Source organism: Nannospalax galili, unplaced genomic scaffold, assembly GCF_000622305.1.
Source record: "Nannospalax galili isolate Female #2095 unplaced genomic scaffold, S.galili_v1.0 scaffold155, whole genome shotgun sequence".
Taxonomy (NCBI): Eukaryota; Metazoa; Chordata; class Mammalia; order Rodentia; family Spalacidae; genus Nannospalax; species Nannospalax galili.
The window spans coordinates 7,255,932-7,279,149 of record NW_008339923.1 but is presented as its reverse complement, the minus strand read 5'-3'; the positions used below and the strand labels follow the sequence as shown (position 1 = coordinate 7,279,149).

At 42.4% G+C, this 23,218-nt stretch overlaps 1 protein-coding gene across 8 annotated transcripts in view; it reads right to left on the bottom strand.

Moving 5' to 3' along the window:
- The window catches only part of Mtcl1 (microtubule crosslinking factor 1), a 134,779-nt gene that overhangs the window by 97,306 nt on the left and 14,255 nt on the right, over positions 1 to 23,218 (bottom strand). The gene's annotated exons all lie outside the window — the stretch shown is intronic.

Here is a 23,218-nt window from a genome sequence, read left to right as displayed (position 1 = left end):
CAGAGCTGCTCAGCCACTCAGTCAATTCCTCCTCCAAAGAGTTAAAGTATCTCATTCACATTTCCTAATGGGTTTCAATGTAATAAAATGATGTAGTTTCAATTTTGATTAGTAGAAAAATAATACTAATAATCATATTGCCAGCCTTAAAAGCTGGAGTGAAGGAGCAGCATATGCATCTGGAAATCTCATGGTTTTATTGTGGCTGCATTTCTCCCCCCAAAACTGGAGCCTGTGAGCTGAATTAAAGAAAAACTGTATAAATTATAGATTCCTTCAGCTTGTTATTATGTTCCACATTTTCTGTTTGAGAATAAAGAATTCAAAAGAACTAAATATCATTTGTGTAGATATTTGATGTTTGCTTTCTAAAAGTCAACATACAGGGAGGGAGAATGGGAGTGGGAAGAGATAAGATTAGTTAAGTGCTGACAGTGGCTGGGCTGGGCAACGCAGGCTCCTTACACTGTTCTCTCAAATACTATATACATTTAAAATATTTCATGACTGTAATTTTCCATGATTGAAATTTTTAAAGGAATGAAACCCGATGTACTTCCCACTTGCGTAAATACTCCACCTCGCTGGGAATGTTGGTCCTGTTTAAGTGGAGTCAGCCCATTGGGAGATGATCTGGCTCAGTACAGTAGTAGGGAGTTCTGTACTACAGCAGAGCTCCTGAGAATACAGGTCAAGGGAAGCACAACTTCCCTGAAGACCCTGATACTGTTGCTCAATAGCTTCCCTGAGACCTCACCTTCCCCTCTAAACAAGCTCACCCACCAGATAATGCCCAACTCAGAACTCTACCAACACAGCCCTGGCTTTCGGCTGCTCCAAGCCAGCTTGTTTCCAAAGCCATTTAACTCTCCATTAACTTGATTTGATGAGCTCCTGGATGGCCACCAAGTGCACAGAGGAATGAAGTCCCAAACAGCAAGCAGACCATATTTAACTGCAGCCATTACTGGTACGCATGTCTATGTAACTTGGCACCAAAGTAAGTCACTTTTGTTTTCTTCTTCTCCCTCACAACCCTCTTATTCTGTGTGCGCACTGGTTGGCACTCAGTTGCAGTCTTCTCTTTAGCTATTAGTCCATTTATTTTCCCCATTCCACAATCTTTCATTTAGTTGCACAGTTTGCTGTTATTATCCATATAATTTTTGTTCTGGAAAAGCACCCAGTTCCTTCTATTCATGAATCCAATAGAAACCCATCCTTTTACACATTGTGTTAACAATGGAATCAAAAGTACTTGCTATTCTAAGCAATTTATTTGCAGTTAGAAAAAGCAGAAGCTGGAACAAAGAACATTGATGAATGACTGAAACCAGTGTCCCATTAATTCCCCATGGAACACAGGGAAGGAGACAGCCAGACACAATTACTCCCCAGTAATTAACACCACTGGAATTAACCAGGGTCCTATAGGCCACACCTCTGACTTCATCAGACAATCCTCAAGCTCCTCCCTTCATCCACTTCAAAATGTCCGCCACAGCCAAGTATCTGCATGTAGGAAACTGCAGTTTGAAGAACATTCGACTGGTTTTAAGAAATTCTAGGCCCTGCCAACAACCAGTTCCAGGCTCTGGAACTGTCTTCTGTAAATGGAGATGGTTTAAGAATTGTGTGGAGGGAAAGGATTGAATTAATGGTGAGAAGACCTAAGAGGCAAAAAAAATCTGATTTAATGTTCACTTTTCAATGCAATTCAATAAACAGAAGCCCAACCTCTAAGGGTGAAAAGGACAAAGAATCCACAGTCCCTGCCCCAAGAAAGCCCTCCTTTGGCAGCTCTATCACTTCCTAAAAGAATTAGCTAAGATTAAATTCCTTAATCTCCCTGGGCACTGGGTTATTAACTGATAAAGGTGGTAAAATAATCAATCAGCAATCAGCTTGCCTCACAGGGCTGTTAAGTGCAAATAAAACCAATGCTGGACCATTATCTCTGATCTCAAGGATTCTTTGTGCTTAAGCTGATTCTTGAGAGCTAAGCACATTAAGAGAGCTATAACTAAACTTTAGAAGTTCCCCACACATAGAAATGACAACATTTAAGGAGCTGGAAATGCTAAGTGCCCCACTGTAGAGATGTATCAAATTACACTGTACTCCATAATATGTGCAAATATTATGCCAATTAAAAAAAAATACAAAACAGAAGCATAGAAAGATTTCAAAGTTTAAAAACAAAATATTGTTTGTTTTTTTTTTTAAAGACTGAGCTGGGCATGCCTTTAAACACAGCACTTGGGAGGCAAAGGCAAGAGGATCTCTGTGAGATTGAGGCCAGCCTGGTCTACATAGTGAGTTCCAGGCCAACTGGGGCTACAGGGAGACCCTGTCCCAAATATATATATATATATATATATAAATAAAATAATAAAGACTGGGCTGGGCATGGTGTCACATGTGTCTTAATCACAGCACTTAGGAAGCAGAGGCAGGTGGATCTTTGAGTTTGAGGCTAGCCTGGTTTATATAGTGAGTTCCAGGTCAACCAGGGCTATATAGTAAGGCCCTATATTAAAGGGGAGGAGGGAGGGAGGGAAGGAAGGAGGAAACAGAAAGAAAAAAGAGAGAAAACACTGGATTAAAATATACATACATCAGGCATGGTGGGGCATGGCTTTGATCCCACCGCTTGGGAGCCAGAGGCAGGCAGATCTCTGTGAGTTCAAAGCCAGCCTGGTCTACATAGTGAGTTCCAGGCCAGCTGGAGCTGCAGGGAGACCCTGTCTCAAAAAGACCAAAATAAATAAACTAATTAAATAAAATAAAATATACATATAAAAGTAAGTAAAAAGCACACTATACACTATACTGCTATTTTTATTTTTATATTATGCTTATGAGTATTTTTGTCTGCATGTATGTAAATGCACCTGTGTTGTACAAAGCCTGTGGAGGCCAGAGGAGGGTGTCAGATCCCCTGGAACTAAAGTTTTGAACAGCTGTTAGCTGCCTTTTGGGTGCTGGGAACTGAACTCAGGTTCTCTGGGAGAACAGCCACTGCTCTTAACCACTGAGCCTTCTTTCTAGCCCTACAGCTATTTTTTTAAAGGTATGTTTTGTGTGTGTGTGTGTGTTGTTTGTGTATGTGCCAGCACACGTACCCCAGGTCTCAAGAGGACATCGGATCCTTTGGAGCTGGAGTTACAGGTAGTTGTAAACCACCTGATGTGGGTGCTATCAACTATCTCAGATCCTCTGGAAGAGCAGTCAGTGAGTACTCTTAATCTCTGAGTCCTCTCTCCAGACCCTACAGCTATTTCTTTATTAAGCAACTACTAAAGCACTTGCCTCCAAACTCACTGGGCAGGAGAGGCAGGAAGAGACAATAACATGTTTTACAAGAGGCAGTGTTGTTTTAACTGCCATGGGAATGAAGCATAGCTCTCCTTTACTCTTTATGGTCTCCTCCGCAGAGATGATCTTGGGGTGGCCCTTTGCACAGCACTCATGAGAATGAAGACCTCTCTTCTGAGCCCAGGGCTGGAAAACAGGGCCCCACAAAGCTTATGTTCCCCTTACCTCGGCAGTTCCTCAGAGGATACATTTAAGTCATCCTACCACACACACAGGTGCCTAAAACTCCCTGGAGTACCAAACCCCGTATAATGTTTTCTCCTATATTACCTATGACAAAGTTTAATTTGTAAATTAGGTACAATACAAATGCCAAAACTGAACAACTTAATAATATACTATAATAAAATGTATTTAAAACTCACAAATTATTTCTAGAATTTTACATTTATTTATATGTGTGAGATAGACTTTCACCACAGAACACTGGCTGACCTAGAACTCACTATGTGGACCAGGATGGGTTTCAATGCTTAGAGATCTGCCTGCCTCTTCCTCCCAAAGTTCTGTGATTAAAGGCATGCACCACCATGCCTGGCCCTATTTAAATTTTTCTGGGATAGTATCACATGTAGCTAGAGGCTGGCCTGGAACTCACTATATAGCCTTGAACCTTGAATTTCTGTTCCTCTAGCCTCCACCTCCCAAGTGCTGGGATTCCAGATATGCACCACTGGGGCCAGTTTCCATTTAATATTTTTGAACCACAGTTAACTTCACGTAATAAACTGCACATAGCAAAAACCATAGATAAATTAGGGTGTTACTATGTTCTGTCATGTGTGGTGGTACATGTGTGACTAACAGTGCGAAGGCACATGTGTGCAAATATGTGGAGGCCAGAGGGCAACCTCAGGTGTCATTCCTGATGAACACTGTCTGCTTGCCCATTAGGCTAGGCTGACTGGTCAGCCAGACCCAGGAATCTGGCTGTCTCCCTCTCCCCAGTGCTCAGATTACAAGCATGCACAACCATATCTGGCTATTTTTTAATGTGGGTGCTGGGGATTGAACTCAGGTTTCCGTGCTTGCAAGGTAACCAATTGAGCCATCTTCCAGCCTCTGAAAAATACAAATACATTCTTAATAACAAACATCCTGGGCAGTGTAGGACCTCTTTCTTTCTCTTTTTCTTCTTTCTTTTTCTTTCTTTCTTTCTTTCTTTCTTTCTTTCTTTCCTTTCTTTCTTTCTCCTTTCTTGATATGTGTTTATAAATCTGGTATGTATACATGTATAAGTGTGTGCATATTTATTTGTCTGAGTGACTGCTACAGTATATGTGCCATAGTACACATGTGGAAGTCACATGACAACCTTAGGTGTGAGTCTTCACCTTCCACCTGTTTGAGACAGGGTCTTTCACTTTTTTTGTTCACTGATATGTTTGCCATGCTAGCTGCTCCAGGAGTTTCTGGGAATTCTCTTGTCGTCACTCCCCATCTTGCTGTAGGATCACTAGGATTACAGATGTGTGTGGGAAATGCTATGTCTTCTCTACTAGTCCTAACCTCGACTTGACCTCTGCATCTCCCCCAAGGTTTTTAATTATTTCTTCCTTGACCAGCACATGTTAAAAAAAAAAAAAAAATCAAAAGATACTACCTCAAAACTCATGCAATATACCCACAGGTTTATAGGTGCATTAAAAGTACTTATAAAAACTGACTTTGCAGAAAACGGAAATCACTTCCTCACTCATCCTTTGAGTTTCCTACGGATGCGAACTGGGAATAGAAAGACATCTGTAATACCCATAAATCTCAAGACTCGTTATTGTTAATGCGTATAGTAACTGAACGGGACAATGATAGTGTCTCACAGCAATGGTTAATGCATGATTTCTTTTTTTAAACTCAAGCTAGTCAGCTCAGAGCATGGGAGAAAGGTTCCTCAGCTTTGCAGTGAGCTGGCCGCCCACTGCACCGCACAGCTCTCCAGAGAAAGGAAAGGCTTGTGAGGGTGGAAACAGAGATGGGCCATGCAATTTGCCGGGAAATGATGCTGGAAAAAAGTAAATAAATCATTGGTTAACCTTCTGTTTCTTGAGCAGTATTGTTTATTTATTTACTTATTTATTAATTTTTGTGGGGCTGGGGATCAAATCTGTTTATTTTTTAAGACCAACCAGTAAGACCTACACAATGACTACCCCAACAAAAGTCACCTCTCTCTCTGTCACTCCCTCTCTTTGTTATGTGGCATATGCATGGAGGTGCAGGATCATGGGCCCTGCGCACCCATGAAGGCAAGATCAATGTCAGCTCTCTTCCTCTATTGCTTTTCACCTGATTTTCTCAGACAAAGTTTCCTACTGAACCTGAGCCCACTGACAAGCTAAACTGGGTAGCCAGCAAGTCTCTGGGACCCTCCTATCTCTACCTCCCAGCACTAGGATGACAAGCATATACCACTATGCTCTGTTTTTTATGGGAATCCAAATTCAGGTCTCCATACTTGTACAGCTTTACCCACTGAGCCATCTCCCCAACTCAAACTCACTTTCTCTTTTGTCTTACTGAAACAGCTGGGAAAAAGCCATACTAGTATGAAAGAAAGGTAGCCCTGTGCTCGGGTGGTGCCATGGGTCAGATGACCATGCCCTTGATTCAAGAGCCCTGTGTGGTACCAGTCTTAGCCAGCTGGGAAAGTAGTCCAGGGCTCATTTCTCCTGTGCATGTTTGATGAGACTCAAACCCAGTCCCTAATGTATGACCTGTATCATTTAACACTCTCCACTTCCCCAGCCTTCCTCTCTGTTCTGAAGAAACTGAGAAATATCCCAGAAGCCCACTTGTCCTTACATTAGTCACCCTTTTGTCATCTTCAATGGCTTCCTTTCATGTCACTTGCAATCAATTACATTCTGCAGAACTCCAAATACCCCAATCCCATACACATAACCAGCCCAAGCATCCTCGGCTAGACAGTTCCCTTACTTGATGAGCAGGTGTTTTCATTCTAAGACATTTAAACCAGTCCTTCAGGGAGTGGGGCTGGCAGGGGCTGGTCTAGTGCCATGGATCGAACCCAGGGCCTCCTACATGCTAATTAAGCATGTGTTCTACCAGTAAGCTGCATGCCCAGCCCCCCCAAGCTTTAAATACAGGTGTGAAGACAGTCACAGGAAACTACTTAGTGCTTTCTCTAAATCTATCCTTAACATTCCTTAAGCTTTAAACTTCCCTACCAGCACCCTTTACTAAGTGTCTAAATGAAGCCTTCAAGCAAGAATGCAGAAATACTTTTAAAATGAATACTGACCACTGTATTGTTTAGTTTGTTTGTAAGACAAAAGTAAAGGGAAGCCCCAGCATCCTTTATGTGACACCCTACTACAGGACTTTACAGCCTCAGCAAAGAGAACATGGACAGCTGGAGAGTTGTCTCAGCAGTTAAGGGCACTGGCTGCTCTTGCAGAGGGCATGGGTTTAGTTCCCAGCACCCGCATGGTGGCCAACAACTGCCTGTAACACCAGTTCCAAGCACTCTGACACCCTCTTCTGACTTGCAGTCTCCAGAATGTACTTAGTGCACAGACACACACTCAAGCACATCCACATACACATTAAGTTAGTTAATTAAATAAGTAGAGAACATGGAGAGCTCTAAAACAGGAATATTCAGCTTGGGTCCTAGGAATGCTTCGCCCTCTCTGCTCCCTCACGATAACTCAGGAAGCATGTGGGTATGAGACAAGTTAGGGTTTATGCAAAGGAACTTTTAAAATACTAATGTATACTATGTTTTATTTCTTTTAAGGTGCATGCTCACATTTGGATGTCTCTGAAGTCAGGCGCAGGTCATGGTCAACGGCTTGCCATGATTTTATTGGAAGCAGATTTTATTTTCTCTTACTGGTATACCTGCCAATCTCTGGCAGAGTTGATGAACAATGGTTTGTCTCCAGAAGCAGCAATTCCTAGGCTCTTTGTGTGGTACGAGATTTTAAATGTACAACAGAACTGTAGGATTCGTCTTCTTTATTTCTTTATTTTGAACACATGGAGACTTAACCCAAGCTAGTATACACATTTACAGATCTCACACACACCCTCCCCCTTAATTTCCATGAATTTTTCTTTGAGAAAGATTCTCTTTGATTAAAAATCAAATGTCTCAGTCCCCTTAACTCACTGTTTATTCACCGGTGCATGAACCTGTCTGCCTGTTGAATGACCTAAGGCAAGATCCTACTTTCCCTGGGGTTCAATTTTCTCACAAGTGTGCCCCACCCAAATCACAGGGTTGCTCTGAGGATGACACAAAGACAAGCACTTAGATCACTAAGAACCACTCCCCAGTGTTCAGGGAACATGCAGCCAGAGGTGGAGGCTCTGATGGATCCCTTTCCCTCGATTCCATCTCCTTTCACTCTTCTACCCCAACTGGAAAAATTCTCAGAAATACTGTACTCAGTAAGATCACCTAGGTTGGCAACAAGCCTCTCTTCTTCCTTACACAGAAAACTGTGCCCTGCTACCTTGATGGGGATGGCTTAGAAGGAGGCAGGAGGGAAGGAACAGTTCCTGACTGACTACATTGTAAAAATGTTCCTGTCCCATTAGACTGGCCTGTCTGTGACCTGAAATAACAGGGCCACACATAATCAGCAGGAACTTGGGGGGTAAGGGGGCAAGCTCGTGGAGGAGGGGCTGTGTCAAGTATGATGGGTGGCAGATTCCAATGAACTTCAGATAGAGGTCACCTTATTGTATACATTAGGCTGATTTGTGATTGATGGATAGGAAGCCAGTGATTTTACAACTTCAACACCATAAAAATATAAAGCCCAAGACTGCACTTACTAGCTCACTGGAGTAATTATATATTGTAGCTGTGCTGTCTGGGACTCCTTTGATGGAAAGAGGTCAACTGTCCAAACAAACTACTGCAAAGCCTCATCCTCACAAAGAACCCATTCTGGGAAACTCTTTTTACCTTTCATAAATCTAACCCAGCATCTCCCCCTGGATGGAACACAGTTAACTACAGGAGAGGGATGCTGCAGAGGCACCATCTCTTAGAGTGTGGCCTGTTGAACTCAAACCACCAGGGGAGTTGTGAAAGCCACAGATGTCTGGTCCCACCTCAAAGGTCCCTAAGTTATGGCCTGGGTGTGGCATGGACATCAGGAATCTTTAAAGATATTTAGAGGTTCTGATATGCAGGCAGGGTTGAACAGTGTGGGAACCAAAGGACTCAATTCTTGGTAGGCGTTTTATATTCTCTTTCCCCACCCAGGAAACCCATGCTACAAGAAGCAACTTGTCAGAGCCGGAGAGATGGCTCAGCGGTTAAGAACACTGGCTGTTCTTGCAGAAGATCTGGGTTCGAATCCCAGCATCCACATGGCAGCTAACAACTGTCCGTAACTCCAGTTCCAGGGGATCTGTCCTCCATGGGCATTGCAGGACAAGGATGCACTTACCTACATGCAGGCAATACATGCATACACATAAAATAAAAATAATAAAATAAAATATTAAAAAAGAAAGAAGCAACATGTCCAAGGATGCCCCTCAGCACCGTGCCCTAATCCTCCTACAGACAAAGCTTCAAACATCACTATGATCATTTCAAAGGCAATCTTGCAAGGTGTTTTGTAAGAGGTGAGAGCAGAGGTGAATGTATTGGCCACCTGCCACTCACCAGGATGATTCAGAAAATGCAGGTCAGCCCGCCCCTGAGAAAATGCACAATTACCAAGCCCCAGACTCCATGGGAGGGCTGAGGAGCAGGATGTGAAACCAGATCTAAGCAGAAAGAAGAGAGCATGCTTTTGAGATGCAAGAACGAGCCCTATGCAGCCACCTCAAAATCACCATCCCTCACAATCACGTCAAACAGACCCTTCAAGAAAATCACTAAAGATGGTGAATGCATGTGGATAACAATTTCAATTTTATGTTTATTTGTCTAAGTCAACAGCTGTCAATAGGAGGAAAACCGGCCCCAGGACACTGGGCACAGATCACAAACTTGGACCTGGAGCACTGGGAAGAGATTGGAGATGCTGTTAAGCATCCCACCTCTCGTGGGACTGCCCCCACTGCAAAGAATTACCCACCCAAAATGTCACGAATGCAGGGGATGAACAAGCCTGCTCCAAACAGATTACTCAAAAACAGATCCCTCCTACAACCATCCCCGACACACATGATGTTTCAGAGGTGGGGTTGGGGGAGGGATCCATGACATCTGGACCTCAATACTTGGAAGATGGTATGAGTAACATTTGTTTACAAATAAACTCAATCTCTGATCAAAATTCCTACATCTGAACCCTTGGAAACAGACAGGAAATGCTTGGCACTACTTCAAAATTTAAGAGGCAAAGAATAGCCTGGCCAAGCCCCCACAATGACTCAGCGGGTTCACTGGGGAGACTGTTCCTCGGCTCTCCTGCAACAGGAATGCTGGATGTTCCCCATCACTCAGGGTGTTAAACACATATCTTAGTCCAAAACAGGAACCTGTGGCAAAAAAAATTATATTGTCTTTAAATGTTCAGGTTCCTTAAATTTAAAAATATTAACCCATGGGAGATTTTTCAGCAATTAGTGTTTCTCTCATGCATGAGAAAAAAAATAATGTTATCTTTGGGAATAAACATAGAGAACAAATCTTCAAGAGCCCAGTCTCCTTTCCACCATTATCACCAAGGTCGTCTGGCAGTCCCCAGTGCCTGACACCCCTCCACTGGCTCCCCACAAACAAGCCTCTTGCCTTTCCAGGTCATTCTTTCCCACTCCTCCCACTGGCAAAGATAAGGCCAAGCACAGTGGGAAATAACTGACAAGGGTCTACCCTGAATGCTTAGAATTAAATGATAAACACAAATGGGTGTTTGGTAAACGCATACTGCCTCGCCTGGGCAACCAGCTCACATCAGCACCCAAAGATGAATAGAAGCTGTATGCCAATGCCAGCCATCTGATGAGCACCCCCACACTTTCCACATTCCCTCAGCCCAGCGAAACAGCTGTAGGCCACAAGAAAGTTCATCTGTGATGCCATGAACAACGAGAAGCCCCTGTCCCACATAAATCCTTTCAGTAGCAGAATTAATCAACCTGCACGAATAAGCAGCAAGGGAAAGTGTCCTGTCCTTCCTCTAAAGCTCAAGTGCTTCTTGACTCTCTGCTCAACGGTAAGACACTCTGTTTGGCTGTAGGACTATAGGTGACTTTTTGATGTTGAACGAATGGTGGTAATGGGAGAGGTGGGGACTAAATTGCTTATTTGGCTCATCATCATAACCACTCACAGTATATGATGGCTCACTGAGTCAAATACCCAGAAAGTACTCTCAGAAACAGGTCGTGCTGCAGTGCATTCTGTAGGCATTTCTATTTCTCCAGGTCTGGATTCTGCACTTGCAGATAAAGTTACCTAAATCACATTCTATCAATAGCATGGCACATAGCATATAATTTCAACAGACCTCCAAGAGTCAGATGTAAAGTTCAAAAAGAATATTTTCTCACTCCCATAGCACAAACAAAGCTACAAACTTGATGTAAAAGTTCAAAATTATTCAGAAATGTGTGGTCTGCCTATATTTTAATTATTCTTTTCATTTGTTTTTTTTGTTGTTGTTGTTGTTGCTGTTTTTGGTCTTTTTGAGGCAGGGTCTCCCTGTAGCCCCAGCTGGCCTTGAACTCACTATGTAGACCAGGCTGGCCTTGAACTCAAGAGATCTGCCTGCCTCTGCCTCCTGAGTGCTGGGACTAAAGGCATGCACCACCACACCTGGCTTTTCATTTGTTTTGTAATTTTATGTCTATGAATGTTTTGCTTTCATGTATGGAAATGTACCCATGTTGTGCAGTGCCAACAGAGGCAGAAAAGGATGTCTGGTCCCCTGGACCTGGAGTTACATGTGGTTGTTAGCTGCCATGTAGGTGCTGAGAACTAATCTCTGGTCCTCTGGAAGAGCAGCCAGTGCTCTTAATTGCTGAGCCATCTCTCTAGCCCCTATATTTTAATTATTCTTAAGAGAAGTAACATGAGGGGGCTGGAGAGATGGCTCAGCAGTTAAGAGCACTGGCTGCTATGGGTCTGGAGAGATGGCTCAGCGGTTAAGAGCACTGACTGTTCTTGCAGAGGACCGAAGTTTGATTCTCAGCATCCACATGGTGGCTAACAACCATCTGCAACTCCAGTTCCAGAGGAACCAATGCCCTCTTCTGACGTCCATGACCACTGCGCAACATAGATGTACCTACCTATATACAGGCAATACACTCATACACATAAAATAAAAATAATTAAAAAAATACTGGCTGCTCTTGCAGAGGACCCAGGTTTAATACCCAGCACCTATTTGGTGGTGAATAACCATCCATAATTCCAGTTCCAGGGGATCTGACACCCTCTTCTGACTCCTGAGGGCACTGCATGATGCCCTCATCACATACACTCATACACATAAAATAAAAATATGTAATAAAAATATGTAATAAACAAAATATTTTTTAAAAAAGAAAAGCAACTTGGATACTGTCTATTTTGCTATAAACCACAAGTCCTGTTCTTACATTTTAAATTTAAAGAGTAGCAAATAACGTACTGTAATGTAGCTTTCCATTATTACCAAGGATTGTCATTTCCCTACCCCCAAAAAAAGGTTTTTTGAGTGGAAGGAGAAAAGTGGTTGGAGCATAAATGCTTGTGGAAATCTGCAAACCACATTGCTGCTCTGATACACCATCCCAAAAGGCACTGTCACTGTCCTGAGAGGCCATCTGGGAACCACAGTGCTGTGGGTGAGACTTCATAGAAAGAGGCAGCCATGGGCTCACAGGGGGCAACATGGCACCTCATTCTCCCTGTTAGGAGCCTGGCTGAATGTTCAGGAAGTTGAGAAACAGAAGTAGTTCTGTTTATCACTAGCTAAACACAGGAGATTTTATGACTCATAGGCATTGTCAAAAAAAAACAAAAAACAAAAAAGACTTAACCTAGAGTAGAGTTATTGGTCCTTATTAACTATCCTGGGGTAATCATTTACAGAATCAGAAATTCTTTGCAGAGAGATTTTTAAATAAGGTCATGGCTCTTTCTTGAGGGAAAAGAAAGATGATAAAACCCTTACTTATTTAACAAATAATTTACTGAGTGCTTGGCAAGGGCAGAGATGAACTCGCTTATATACCATAAGGCAAAACTATGTATGTTCCAAAAGGCCAACATGGGATCAGACAAGCTGAGCTGCTGGCTGGCCTGGACGACACATCAAGAAAGCACCTAGTATGGAGCTTAGGAATCAAGGCCGTGTGGTTTTGAAGAGATCAGCAGAACAGAGCAAAGAATGAGTAAGGAGAGCCATACATATGTGCCCAACTAACAAAAGTACAGAAGCAGTTCAGCGGAGGAAAGATGCCATTCCCTCATGTGGTGCTGGGGCAACTGGATAGCCACAGACAGGCAGGTGGATCTTTTTGAGTTCTAGGCCAGCCTGGTCTACATAATGAGTTCCAGGACATCTGGGGCTACAAGGAGACCCTGTCTCAAAAAGACAAAAAAAAAAAAAAGAAAGAAAGAAAGCCCTGAACCTAAATTTCTTATCTTACACAAAACTTAACTCCAAATGAATGCAGACCTAAATATAAAACTATAGAATCTTTAGGGAGGAAAAAATTAAAAATTTCAGAATCTAAAGGTAGGGATAGAACTTTTAAAACTCCCAAAATCATTACCATAAAAGGCAACATTCATCAACTGGACCTCATTAAACATCAAAATGAAGAACTTATACTCCGAGTAAGACCCTGTTAAGAGGATGAAAAGACAAGCTGCTGAGAGGGAGCTTGTGTATTTGACAAGTTCCAGTATCTGGAACACATGAGGAACTCTAGCCAGCCATTTGAAAAGTGTAAATTAAAACCCCAGTGAGACTGCATCTACCAGAACAGCTGCATAAAAACCAGTGACATTGCTGGTGTGGACGTGGAGACACTGGCTTGAGCAGATCCATGACTAACACTGGGGCAGCCTCTCTGGAGGATTTTCTTTACAGAACTACTATACAACCCAGGAACTGTGCTCCTGGGCATTTATCCCCGAGAAATAAAAACTCATGTTTTCACAAAAAACTTGCACATGAACACCTATAGCACCTCTGCTTGCAATAGTCTGTCAAAACAGGAACAAATAATTGTTTTCCTTTTCCTTTTCTCAAACTCAACACAAACCACTTCTATGACAAATGTGTGGGGTTTTCTCACAGTGATCAATTTTCCAATGAAGGATTAGGTGTCTTACAATAAAATTTAGTCCTGACACTCTAGCCAGAAAGTATCAGATCTAGAAATTAGTGCTCTATAAGACTTCCCCCACTTCAGATGCCAACTGCAAAGGTTAGACCCCAGGTTACCCACAATTTCTGTCCAACTTGGTAAAATGAGCTCTCACGCCCTAGGGTTCAGTCATTTGCTAGAATAGTTCACAGAAGTCAAAGATCATCGCTTTTGTATTTAGCCATTTATTATAAAAGAATGCAACTGGGGAAGGGCCAGATGGAAAAGACACCTAGAGTAAGGTACATGGAACTTGAGCTTTCAATTTCCTCTCTAAAACACCTTGCCTTCAGGGCACCTCCCTGTGTCAGGGATTCTGGGTAGTCTTCACTACAAAGGCATTGTTGATTCTATCATTGACCATTGATGAACAACTTAACCTTCAATTATCTTTTGGTTTCTTGAAGTGAGAGGTGAAACAGAGCCTGACGCATGGTAAGCAAGCATTCCAACATGAGGCTACATCCCAGGCCAGATCAATTTAACCTTGGGTAGCTTTCTCCCTCCCCCTACTATACCAGAGGTAGGTGACAGATCTGAGAGTTCCCTTGACCAACCAACCTGAGACAATCCAGGGACCCCAAACCATCAGTTGTCTCATCAGCTCACATAACCCTTATCACTTCAGAGATTCTAAGGAATTTAAGAGATGGAAGATGTGCTAGGGAAGGGAGCGGAGGGAGAACAAATATCTGTACACATGTGGTCCATAGCTGACTGCATTTATGACATATATAACTATGGCCCCAAATGATAGTAAGATCTAATGACATCATCACAGTTACCTTAGTTTGTGAAAAGGTACTCAATGGTATTTGCACGAGTTGCCTAAGGATACATTTTCCAGAAATTCCCTTCCAATGATGCATGACTGTATCATGTTTTTTCCTATCCATACATACCTATGATAATTCCATTTACTAATTAGTCACAGTAAGAGATCAACAACAATAATAAAAGATAACAACTATAACAATATACTGTAATATAAACATATATTATCATTTCTGGGGTTTTCCATTTGACATTTTCTGTCATAGTTGGCCTTAGGTAATTGAAATCTTGGAAAGTGAAACTGTAGATAATATAGACTACAGGATTTTCCAAGAGGCCTACTACATCTGAATTGAGCACTAGACATTAATACTTTGAGAACTCACTCACCTTGGTGCTGAATAGATGAGGTATGTTTGTACCATAGTGAGATTTGCTCTCCTAGTCCAGTCCTCTTTATAGCGCACCAGAAGGAAAAAGACCATCTCTTGATGACAGTAAACCATGTGATTTATGAAATCATACCCTATTTTGACCCAGAATGATCCGGCATATTTCCAATCTTATATGAAAAGTGAGATGCCTCTGAGTACTTTCTCCTTCTACAATTTTATTCCTCAAGCTTTCCACAATAATCATTTAATAGTTTCATAATATGGAACTATCTGTTCAGAGTCTGGAAAGTTATAGAAGTCTTCAGTGAGGAGCTGATATTTCCAAGAGAATCTTAGAAGAATGCACAAGACTGATGGTAGAGGGGGAGTCAGGGACAGAAGGCACAAACCAAGGCAGTGGATAGGAGTGAGGGGGGACCAAAATAGTGAGGCAGGTAAGAGGTCCTGCTTTTTTGAAGAGAAAACATTCCCCCCACTTCCTCCTCCTGTAATGTTCTTATTAAAGATGAAACAGTGTAATAAATACTTTTATAAGTAGAAATTAATATAGAGGGAACATTAATGAGACTAAGGAAGAGGCAAGTACCCTTCTTAGCCTACCTGAGGACAGGGACCTGAACTTCCTGTTGCACACCCTGCCTTGGAGCCTTCACTTGGAGCTGTGACCCTAGTGACCAGCCTATGTCTACAATGGTGAATATACTCCAGAGGGAGCTATGGAGTGGGAGCATGAGAGGGGGGCACTGTTGGACCCAAAAGCAAGAGAGCCTCTCCCCATCCCTTGCTGCAACTTGACTGGAGGCCACTCAGGGCACCTAGACCTGGGCTTCCTTGCTTTGTCCTGAGAGGGTGGACCCAACTATCTAAGAACCCTCTGGGTTCCAATGCTCAACAGACCCAATACTATAGTTTGGAATTAAAGTCTCCCAAATGCCAATGTGCTAAAGATTTGTCTGTGAACCTGTGGTACTGCTGGAAAATGTTGGAACCTTCAGAGGGAGGGAGGAAGGAAGGCCACTGGGATTTGCCTTTAAAGAGGACACTAGAATGTTGGTCACTTCCTCAGTCTCTACTTTTCTCCCACCTTGTGCTTTGCTCCACCTCATGTCCCCACATGATATTTGCCTCATCACGGGCCCAAAAGAACCATGGGTTGAACTCTCTAAATCTAAGCCAAAATTAATCATAAGTCAATTATCTCAGGTACTTTTTTCACTGCTGTAGAAAGCTGCCTAACACACACTGTAGGTCCTGGTACGGGTCTGGCCTTGCACACAGATGTGACTCACGTACAGCTCACTCCTTCAAATACACATGCAGAGGCTGTGCTCACCTCAGCCTTTCCCCTTCTCCTCACCACTACTTTTTCTTCTACTAATATAACAACTAATATAACCTACAAAACCAGAGTATTCTGAATACTTGAACAGACCAATCCTCTTTGCTCCAGTCTCTGTCACGGCTCAGGTGAAGAAGCAAATAAACTGACCTTGCACATCACACACGGCCCAGCGAAGATGCCCTGAGGAGACAGCACTGGGAAGAGAGCTGCAGGACTTTCGCTGGCCTGAAAAAATTTAATACAATTTTGACTTGATTTTGACAAGCACCTGCTTCCAGGGCATCGATTCTCAGTGACCAGAACTGTTATCCTCCACTGACATGAATCAGCCATTAGTGCTACTTATGATTGTGAAACTGAACACAAACACTCTTCCCAGCTGTCCAAAATATGCAATTATAGCTTAAACATTCAAAAACACATATGCTGTGTCTTTCGGTGGTTGAAGCCTCATTCCTATTTATCCATAAGTCTCTAGAGTCTGCATTTCCCACCTGGGAACCCTTGCCCTGCTGTGGATAGAAGATAGAAAAGGCTCCCAGGAGCAACAGGAAAGACAGCAGTTTCCCTGCAGGCCCTAGACACTACTGCACACTCATACAACATACACAGACGCACACACACACACACACACACACACACACACAGCTACATGCACACAAACATATACAGATACACACAGAGGGATATACAACATACACTAGCCTCTTCTTGTTTTGATATTAGGAAAAAGACTTAACCAGACTCCATTAATTCTTCTTCCTCCCACTCTCCACTCCATTTTACCCCATTATGAATTTAGCAGGACACACAACTTGGATATCATTTAAGCCACCAGATTTCTTTTCCCTCCTATTCCCTGGCTAGAATTTCACTCACATGTGACACACACACACACACACACACACACACACACACACACACGCACGAAGACATACCATGATACCATGCCTAGCAAATGAAAACAGATACTGCTCCTTTCCTTTTCAGGTGTCCTAAGTGAGCACATAGAAGGTCTGCATGTGGACCACATGACCTACTTGGTTGGTCCTACCAGGTTTTAGGCCAAGGATGGTACAGCTACTCAAAGCCAGATACTGTCCTAAGGAGAGCCCCAGTGAAAGACTCTGCTCAAAGAGTTTTACTGCCACCTTCAAGCGAATCTTTGCTTACAAGGGGGACCGTAAAGTCTAGGAACACTGGTGATATTATTTTACTGTACAGTAGCATAAGGGCAATAACCATTTATTTTGTCTGTGTGCCTACATTTGCAGACTCTGGCTGTCAGGCAGCTTAAATATAGAAGCACATAGAGAAAGTCCTTGGTTGAGAAGACCTGAAAGATGCTCAGGGAGCAGACAGACAGTAGAAGCCATGATGCAGCAGAAGCCAGTACCAGACACCCTGAGCAGTGTGGGCTGAGTGCAGCTGGGAAGGGAGGGAGGCGGGATGCAGAGCCTGGCCAAGTGGTGAGCTGAGAGACAAGGATACAGGCTTCAGGCTCCAGAGCTACTGCTGGGAGAATTTCCACTGAACCCCAACGTTATGTCCAGTTTAGGCAATATAGCCTATCGATTACAACCCTTCTCAATCCTTCTTTCCAACTTATAGCCAGGAAACCTCAATAAAATCAAACAAAAACTTCTATTTAGCTAAATTTTGGGAAAAAGACAAGATTCCTCCAGTGTCAGTAATGAATAAAGGATTGAAAAACGGAGCAGTCAGCACAAGGTATGTGTTGGGGGTTGGGGAGGGGGGCAATGGGAAACGTTCCAGGCCCTCATAGCCAGTGGCATGCATACTGAGGGAAAACTGAGAATCACCTGGGGAGAAGGACAGTGAGATTCTGCTCATGAACCTGGAGCAGAAAGCAGTTTCATGAAGTATAAAGATGGCCTAAACCTATGCCACATGCAACTCTGATGGCCAGATTCACACAAGCCATCCTACCACAGGCCAGAAATTAAGAATTATACCCAATCAATAACAAACTGAGGCCTCTGGGAAAAACCATCCCAACCATCCCCAAATCTCACTAAAGGACTTTCAGCAAACCCCACAGGATTCCCACCAAAATGAGCTCACAATGATACCCCCTATGAGGGAGCAAGGGTCAGCAGACAGAAGGGCCAGTAAACAAAAGGACTGGTAACAGCTGGAACTTCCCAGGTAGCAAGCCAGACAAAGCCTGATTTTAAATTGTTTGAAGACTTAAAACAATCAATGACAGGAAAGAAAGAAGAAAATTCTATGAAAATGAATGAACAAAACTTTTTTAAATTCTAGAAAGGAAACTCATTGAAACAAAAGATGTAATGGGGGAATAAAGAGCAATTCCTCTTTAGTGTGGATAAGAACAGTAGAAATGAGACATGGAGAAAGGAAAAGAAAAATATAAACATGCCGGGCATGGTGGTGCACACCTTTAAACCCAGCACTAGGCAGATGGATCTCTGAGAGTTCAAGGCCAGCCTAGTCTACATAGTTCCAGGCCAGCTGGGGCTACAGGGAGCCTCTGTCTCAAAAAGACAACTAACTAACTAACTAACTAACTAACTAACTAACTACTAACTAACTAACTACTAACTAACTAACTAACTAACTAACTAACTAACACACACACCTCAAGGGGCTTGAGAGAAGGCTCAGCACTCAGTGGTTAAGAGCACTGGGCACTGATTGCTCTTGCAGAGGACCCAGGTTGGATTCCCACCATCCATATGGTGGCTAAACAATGGTTCTTAACTCTGGCTCCAGAAGATCTGATGCCCTCTTCTGACCTCTGTGGGCACTGCAGAACACAGCTGCACTTACATACATGCAGGTAATACACTCATGACATAAAATAAAAATAATAAAATATTTTTTTAAAAAAGACAAAAATATATTATTAAAAAAAATAAAATAAAATATAGCCTCAAAATTCACAAAGCAAAGCTTGGCAAATCTTAAGAAAATTGAAATTCACGATCACAATAAGACAAAATTATAAAGGATACAGAAAATTTGAAAACCACAATAAATCTAACATGCTTTTACAAATTGTAGCAACCCAGCAATGGCTATAAATCAATTAAAAACAAACTGAACAGAATTGAAAACATGGTACACTCCATATATTATTTCATAAAACTTTTATGTTTTGGGCCAGACATACCTTTGATCCAAGCCCTCAGAAGGCAGAAGCAAGATCTCTGTGTGAGTTTGAGGCCAGTCTGCATAGTGAGTTCCAGGCCAGCCAGAGCTACATACTAAGACCCTGTCTCACAAACAAATTAAAAAAAACAAACAAACAAAAATCTATACATTGTGGGATGATATAAAATGTACAACTTCAGTCTACATGAAATTACATGAAAATCTCCACCCAAACTTGGAACGTCCACAATCTTGAAAACACAAGAGAAACATAAAATTTAATCATTTATTTACTAAACACAAATCCACACTGATACCACATCCAGAGTGTAAAAGGCATCCTGAAAAAGCCCTCTGGCTTCCAGAGGCTTCCTGTGACTTCTATCAAATACAAGAAGCCATTGGGTTGGCCTGAGCTCCTGCATTAGGCCCAACAGATCAGAGCAAACCCCAGTGGTATTCTCCCCACACCACACCCAAACTACACTGTCTATCAGACCCTCTGAGAAATCCAGAGAGACAAAATAGCCAAATCCACAAACAAGCCAGTTCCTACTGGCAGGATAGATAAGGAAGTCCTTCTGCTTACCCCTTTAGAGGACAGTAACTTGAACTTGACCCATCAGGCTTTTTTCCTAATCTGCCTTTCCCTGTTCTACTCTAAAACCAACTATTCTGCCATTGGTCCAGTTGGAAGTCTCATTCTACTTTGTGAAATGGAAACTTTCCAAATCTCAAATTTCAACTATTACAAACCAATGAGTTCTAACACTAAATCTGCCTAATACGCCTTTCCTCAATACTGACTCACTGGACTGACCTATTACATATCTTTGTCCCTTGTAAATGCCAACTAATTCAGCTATTATTTGTGTCTAACATATAACCGGACTCAAAAATTGGGAGAGGGGATTATAACTGAGTGAAAAAGCATATGGGCAATCTTTGAAAGGTACAAACTACCAGTTTCAACTTTTTGAGATACTGTACAACAGAGCTGAGAGGAAACAGAGTGGGTATTTGGGGTAACAACTGCTTGAGCGTTGCACCAAGAGAAAGGGTATGTATGGGTTCCTGGATGCAAGAAAAGCACAGGAAGCAAGCAGACAAGCCGGTGGTCAGGAGAGATGCCAATTCTAGATGGGCCTCTGTTCTCCCCATTATCGACGGAGAAAGCATGTCTTCCCATTTATCAATGAAGGAAGTGATTTTTCCATGACACACCTCTTTTAGTTTAAAGAGGACCAGAGAGGAAAGCTGCCATTAGTCACCCCATTGAACTCTTTCTTTCTCTCTTGAGTGTGTAGCCTGGGATGGGAAGGAGGACAGCAGAGAAAGAGTGACACCTAGGTACTAATAGTCTCCTGTGTCTTGCTAAAAAGTCAAACAACTAGAAACCAAGACAAGTTTGTTTAAGCTAAAAGGACACGGTCAGAATTATGGGATGTAGAGGAAGAGAAAGACTAGAAATAGCACATATTTAATGCACATCGTCAACTAACACTTTTAGCCCTAAAATACTGGTAAAGTATGACAGAAGATAAAAAGTCATTTTTGACTGAGGTTAAAATTCATATAACACCAAAATAACCATTTCCAAGTATATAATTCAACAGCATTTGGTACAGTCACAACATACTATAACCACCACTTCTGTCTGGTTCCAAAACATTCATCACTCTCAAGGGAACTCCAAACCCATTAGACTCTTCTCCCCAATCCCTAGAAACCATCTGACTATGTGAAGTACAAAGCCAACTTTGACTATAAAACCAAAAGGGCAGATTCCAAAGCTGCTGGCAAGTCACTGAAGGTAGGGACAAGGTAGTAGTGATCACTGCCACCAGAAGCCCTTGTAACTGTAAGGACAGCAGAAGGCAGAGGTGGCTTATAGGGTATGAGCAAAAAGATTGTACTACATACACAGAGTGGGAAATGCTTGACAAAGCTGACACTGAAGATGTCTACCAGGCTGAAAAAGGGCTTTAACAGAGTCACAGGAGGGCTGCTCCTTCCTGTCCTCTGAAGCCCAGGGGCTATATGTACCAGGAAGGACTCTTATTCAGAGAGGCAGGAAAGGTCCTTGCATTTCCAGATCTTCATGCATCTGTTACAAAATTTCAGAGGTAAAGAACAAAGAACGAGGCTCGCACTGAGCTAAACTCACAGTGTATTTGCTTTGGCTTTTGAGAAAATTCCCCAAAAACGGAGACTAGAGCTGGCATCCAGTGATGTCACCTCCACCATCTTGGAACCTTATATCTCTGGCCCCATCATTCTCCACTTCCAGCATAAAGTGCCAGTGTCTAACCCTCAAGACTCCTGTAAGCCTTACAATTCCTATAGAAGTTTCATGTAGAGACGTGTTCCCACCAGTCTGACTAGAACTCTGGAGGTAAATATTTATTTCATCCCAATGGAGCAATCCCTCTGTATAATTTTAACCCATATAGAGAGGGGCTGATCCCTCTACTTCTCTCCTCACATCTGCCTGAGTCAACATCAGGCACTAGGAAAACCTTTGCCTCATCTGGCCTTTCTTTTAATGTCTCAAGAGCAACAATAATTTCTTCATCCCAAGAGGTTCCAAGTCTCACCCAAAACTATTTAAATATATGCAAAAAGAAACCGCTTAAAATATATATGTAGGCAGAGTTCTGTATCCATGGGTTCCGCACCATCAGATTCAACCAATCCACAAAAAAGACTGTTTTCTTATATTCCCTAAGCAACATGACAGAACAACTATTTCTATAGCAGTTATACTATATTAGGCATTATGTATAATACAGAGATGATTTAAAGCATGCAGGTGTATACAAGTTCTTTGGAAATACTATAACATTTTTTGTAAAGAACCTGAGAATACAAAGATTTTAGTTTCTGTGGGGGTGCTAGAACCATCTCCTGCAGATCCCATGGTACCAGTGTATGTTTATATCTGTGTGCATGTGTATATGTATACACACATATATAATATGTACGTTTATAAATTAATACAAAAAACATCTATCCAGATCAATCCTATAAAACATAACTCTGAATTATTTTCTGTGCATACAAGATGAGGCTTAAACTGGAAATTCTATGGTGTACTTAGACCAAAGGAAAAGCAGGGGGCAAAAAAACCACAGATGGTAAATGTGTTGAAAGACCCACAACTAGAGTGCAGATTCCCCCATCCTGGCAGTGAATCCAGGCAGAAGTTAAAGGGTGTGGGTTATTCATTATGACAGCAAGCTCTCAGAAGCTAACCTGCTCTGTGAAGCCTCGCCCAGCAAGCCATAATCACCACAGCTTTGTATTCTCATCTCTGTTCCCTCCCTCACTCAGCATGTCAGGCACCAGTCCAGGTACAAGGACCCCACAGTGAACCAGACATTATGCCCTCTTCTTTGGAGCTCAATTACAGAAGGATCTCAGTGACAAAGGGGACAGATAAAAGATAAAGAAAACAGGACTTTCAGAGACTGCATGGTCATGATCAGAAGTGGTGGGGGTGAACACCAGAGGTGACACAATCACTGTTTTGCTGTGATTTGTGTTCTGCTACCTGTGTGTAAACTTTGGGCACCCTGAAGGACCGCAGCGCACATTCATGTCTTCAGGCCCCAGCCTGAAAATGTGGTGCTGGGCACTCAGGGGATGGCAATGATGAGGTGGATAAAGAAACGATCCAAAAGACATGAACTGCTAAATGAGGCTGTCAGTAGGTCACATGTCAGCTTGAACAAGTAACTCAGCACCTTCCCTAGTACCTTTTCATTTCATCAGTATGCAGGGTGTTTTCCAAGAAAACACTCAGCTTCAATCTTATAATAGAAGTCAAAAAGAAGTCAAATCAGGATTTACATTGCAACATGCAAATTAAATATATATATATAAACAT